Here is a 5,784-nt window from a genome sequence, read left to right as displayed (position 1 = left end):
TTGAGCTTACTTCGCATATTAGAGCGCCTTTGGGCTAGAAGTGTCACGTCATCAATCAATTCAAAAACGATCTGATAAACTCCTTTGTGGATATGTACATTATGTGGATGACTTTGATTCGAAAAAAGTATTGGAGGTTACCACTTGGGACTCGAACTCATGACCCTTAGCACGCTAAACAGGTGCTTTTAACCAACTAAGCTACGAAGGACCTCCGTCGGCCTTATTACATATGCTATTTTTCTGGGTTTTTTACCATCCCATGAAATATAATTTTCATACAAATGATTTTATCTATTTTTATCCCCCCCCCCTAAAAGGTTGTTACGTTATATGTGTACGTCCCCTTAGCGGCTGCTACATGAGCCTGAGATTCCCAAATCAGACGCATAGTCGAAGCACTTATGAGCCACATACAATGCACAATGGGGCTACGCAATGGTGATTTGACATTCTGGAAAGAGCGCCTAACATAGCTCTGGCTGCAATGCACACGCTTTCACGGATCTTCCGATGACAATTGACTGCTCGTTAAAGGTTGTGTACTTAGCTGGTAGCCTGCTCACTGTTGTCCTTCTGATATCAGCTAGAGTGAGAGGGTGCGTCCTGTGAGGGTATTCAGGCCCTTTCAAAACGACCGTGTGCCGCTCACAACGCACTAGCCTAGTCCTGGTGTTGGGTAGGGCTTTGAACAAATTTTCCCTATAAGGCACTGCTTCAAAAAAAAATTAGAAAACAACAAGGCCACTAAACGTCAACAATTATGAAGAACAAAAGAGAAAGAGATTTTCCCATGCAGTGCCCTATTCATGGCAGGTTACTCTGCAAAAGGTCGTGATCGCGCCTTTTTCTATTATCTCGGGTGACCGAAAGCAGTCATGAAAGGATTTTGAGCTTTGTTTTAAAACTAAAATTTCTAAGTTATTTTAAAAGTGATATGCGAAGAACAATGGTAGGGTAGATGTACTATATTTCGCCACTGTGTTTTATTTCGGCACCATGGTAAAACAAGAAGTTTTTCTAACGCTCTAGTTCAATATTTTACCTAACTATATTAAACAATAATACAGCTCTAGTAAATATGCATACGTTAACTAAAAATGTTGTTATTATAAATCTACGATTACTGATGAAAAATGCATCTAGGAATAGTTATCTCAATACCATGGCAATTTTTGTCCGTTTGAAGAACAGGCTAAAATAAACAAATGCCGGAAAAACTGACCAAACATTCAAAATTATGACTAATATACATGCACAATCATAAGAACTATTGAAAAATGCAATTACTAATGGATTTATATAAAAGAGTTCATGTTTTTGTTTTAATTTAGTTAAATAAAAGGTGTCGAAATTCAAAACATAAAATTTGATGATTTCAATTATCGCCATGTGCGAAATTCCATTCATAGTTCTCAAATTTAAACCTGAGTTAAATTTCGACACCATCAACAGCATCGGATGTCTCTTTTAGATTCGTCTATTTAAAACAGATTTTGTAAGCACGCAATACGTGTTGCCTAAGCTCCAGGCGTTAGTGGATTCAATATCCATTCAAACCACCATTTTAAAACGACAAGAAAGGGATGGCGAAAACTAAATCACGGAGGTGGCGAAAATTGAAAATGTGTGGCGAAATTTGAATCAGAATACATGCTAAGTAAACGACATATTTATATAAATTAGCAATAATTTATCGTCATTTTTAAATCATATTTGCTAGGTTAGGACCAGTTTTACATAATGATCCCAACACCTCCCCAATAATTAGATTTTTTTGCATTTTGCAACAATTTGAGAAATAAGCGTACGTTTAGAATGGCGAAATATAGTGCTTCTACCCTAATAGATTATAACGACAAAAGGATGTAATAAGAGAGCAAAAATCGAAGATATGAACTGAGGCTGAATGGCCTGAACAAATCGACTTTATAAAACGTATGTGCTGAACAGCTTAGATCTAGAATAGGGGTCGAATGGCAAAAGCAGATCTTAAAAAACGGCATGGTTCTAGTTTGAAGTATGACCAAAAGTCGAGAAGACCCTGAACGCACTATGATATGATTCAGATATATCTAAGTTTCACCACACATGCTTGTGCGACAGGCTGCTTCTCTATGATGAATTCCAACAGCATCGTTTTATAGGAAACACAAATCCCAACAAATCAAATAGAGAAATTTTCCATTGAAATTATGAAAAAAACATCCTATCAAAAGGAAAGCAAACACCAACTTCGTGTCATTACGAGGTATCGTGATTGTTTCCACATGAAATATCCCCGTTGGCATTCACAGTTTCACGATATCAAGTTAAATTTCGAATATTCCATTCATCTGTCAGTACAATGAAAAAAAAAATAAAGCAGCAACTGCGAAGCTATCTGTCATGAAAAAATCACCCCCATCCGATGGGGTAGTTTTCAGATGTGCATAAATTTAGCACTGATCCGTGTGTCAGTTTTTATTCCACTCATTCGCACAATAATAGCGCACTCATACTCTCTTTACAATCCCGGACAGGACAGGATCGTCAGGATAGCTTCAACTGCCACAGGGGAGATAGCCAGCACGATACGGGAACGAAGACGCACAGTCGGACGAAAATGTCGAATATTTTATGAATATTATCGTTCTAACAAAGTATAGGGCTTCAAACGGGAAAACTAATAATTCATGGCACAATCAAATTGTTGAATAAATGATATTAAAAACATCTTCCATGAAAAATATATCAAGAAAAGCGAATATGTTCAGCGACAGATTCCACTAATGCCATTAATATTGATGAAAATAATTTACGAAGTAAATTTTCCGAATATGTCTTCAAAGAAATGTAAAGCAAAGAGGGAATTTATACTCATTTTTATTAAATCCCACTGTGCAAAGTTGATGTATGCACATGAAGGTGGATGTTACAATTCAAATCCGCTGCCAGTGTGGCGATGGACGTATTATTTTCCTCCATCACTCGGCTACTACAATATGTGGGTAGACGGGTACACTTTACCTTCAGGAGCGATTCCATTCATACCCAGTCCAAAACGGCATCGTTTCTCGCAGTGAACGACGGTGATGGTCGGTGCTTTGCATGAAATAAAGAGTGCCATCAGATTTTAGCAGCTTGCGCTACAATATGGGAAGGTTTCTTCGCTATACCTGACTTCCAACCGCTACCGAGGCTGAATGAGTGGAAAATCTGTGAGTTATGGCCACAAACCATATTGTGTAACATGTGTAGGGGATGGCATTAGAATTATAAGAAGAATGGGGAAGGGGTTGAGATGGTTTCAGATTGTACTGAAGAGTAAATCGGTATAAAACGCACGGCAAAACGAGATACTGCATTTAGTAAAAAAAAGTATTGTCTCTTATCAGTGTTCTTTGACTTTCTCCTTTCCCAATGATTTTTCATTATTTTTGATACGAATCATAACAAATTAACATCGGCCTGGGAAAATGATTATCACGGAGCCTGAGTATTTTCAAAAATGCACGTTCTTCCTGGTTTATTTGATAAATCATCAACATTAACGTTCATTTCCGATAAAACCCCTAAAATTTGAAAAAAAAATGGTTTCTTACAATACAGTTGGCTTTCCTCAAATTAGGACATTTGCTTAGGAGGCGCATATTTGTCGTGTATCCCCTATACAAAATACCAGAAGGACGTTGAGGATGGACGACAGAAGAATGTGGAATATTTACAATTAGCTCATTAAACTAGATGAAAATGATAACGACGAAGATACCCGCTGCACGTGTACGCGATTTCTAAAGAGAGAAAAAACCCAAACGCAGAGCATTGTTCTGCTTTGTGGTTTTCTTCCTATAAATGTAATTCATATGCTCAGGAATAGTTTATTGATCAAAGGATTGCTATCGAAAAAAAAAACAGGGAACATAATGTGACGGTTGGGAAGTAACTAAAGGTTTATTTATTCATCTGTGTATAATAATTCAGCTGACGTAGTCTCAATTATTAAAACTTTAAACCTAAATACACTGGATTTTGTTTTTACACGATTTACATTTTCTCAATTTTCCACTCATCCTAAATGTTTAACGTATATTAATTATCATGTGATTTTTCTTTGATTTATTCTGGATTTTTTGAAACATGTTGTGAAGAGTTTGGTGGCAAATTGAAGTCACACGATCAAAAATACGAGCGAAAAAAAATCGTGTAAAAACAAAATCCTGTGTACTTAAAACCTATTAATCACTATTAACAATTCGAAATATGTCAAGTTTTCGGCGTTGAAGTACGTCAGCTTTTAAATGGAAATCAAACACGTGATGAAACTCGTTGAAGCGTCGGCAGGGCAGATAAAAACGGATTGGTTCATGCAAGGCATAGCTTCTGTGCCGTTGATCCAAGGACAGGAAATCGCGTTGACTAAGCAGTATCTCAGGTGTATACATGATCAGTCGATGTAATCTGTAAGTGTTGGAATATAAAATATTTAGTGTGCGACACGTCGGTATGGACGAAAGGAGCCCCATACACGCCCCCCGGAAATTTGGTTCGGTCGAAGTAAAATCGGAACGTCTGGACACACATGATCCCCTGGGGCACATGTTCCCCCCTGTTTTCTCGAAAACTAATCACATTTTTATACTACTGATAGGTACAAACGGATCCGTTAGATAGATTCTTCTGAGTAACATTTGATATTAGTTACCTTATGTATATGGGTTTTAGAGAGGTTTTATAATTTAAGCATTTCAATCCTTTTTTTCTTCAAAGCTCAATAGCCTTATTTCATTAACCAGAACAAAGTGTAGTTGAACATATTTAGTTTTGATTAGTTTTATTAAATGCACTAGCTTTATGTACCCGGCCTTGCTCGGAATTGCCAGTTTGGTTCGCGGTTTTTTTCACAATCGGAAAATGATAAAACCAATTGGTCAACAGGGTATTGTGTTTACTTATTGATGCTTCATCATTTGATTAAAAGAAGGCTTTTGGAAACATTGACTGATTTTGAAGGGATCGTAGGTTTGAATAGCCTTATTCCTCGCCTTATTCCGGGCAAACGTCTATTTCTAAAGAAGGAAAAATATCCATCGATGCCTTATTCCGGGCAAACGCAAATTTTTAATAAGGGATCACACCCACCATTGCATTATTAAGGGCAAATGCCTACTTTTAAAGAAACAATCACATCCACCATCCAGAAGGAAACACATTATTCATTGCTTTTCACTGGGCAAACCATGATTCCGATGAAGGGTAACAATTATCATTGCTTTATAAACAGCAAATGCATGCTTTCTATGAAAAAAATTTCTGATGCTGTTCATAATTATCCTAAATGACCTTCATGTCGAATAACCTTAGACCAAATGGTGTTATGATGGCCTGATTCATTCAGATATATGGGCAATTTGTTTTCGGAGCATTGTAAATAAGTGGGATTTTAAATTAAGTCGTTTGCTAAACAATACCCAACCCCGGGTTTGGGTCATTTGGCATAAAGTCATTTGGCATAACGTCAATTGGCATAAGGTCATTTGGCATAAAGGCCATTTGGCATAATGGTCATTTGGCATAACGGACATTTGGCATAATTTTGAACTGCAAGAAAATAGTGGGTCATTTGGCATAACGGACATTTGGCATAATTTCGAACTGTGAAAGCGAATGGGATATTTTATGTATTATTTAGCGTAGATAAAGTAGGTCGAGGCTGGTTTCTGATAAATTTAAACTGATGGTAGACATTTTCCGGAAGAACGAAATAACAAAACGGCAGAATTACTTCCGAGGGAGGGATCACAT

This window comes from Armigeres subalbatus, unplaced genomic scaffold (assembly GCF_024139115.2).
Source record: "Armigeres subalbatus isolate Guangzhou_Male unplaced genomic scaffold, GZ_Asu_2 Contig722, whole genome shotgun sequence".
NCBI classification, from domain to species: domain Eukaryota; kingdom Metazoa; phylum Arthropoda; class Insecta; order Diptera; family Culicidae; genus Armigeres; species Armigeres subalbatus.
The sequence above is the reverse complement of the archived record's forward strand: the minus strand, read 5'-3'. Positions refer to the sequence as shown.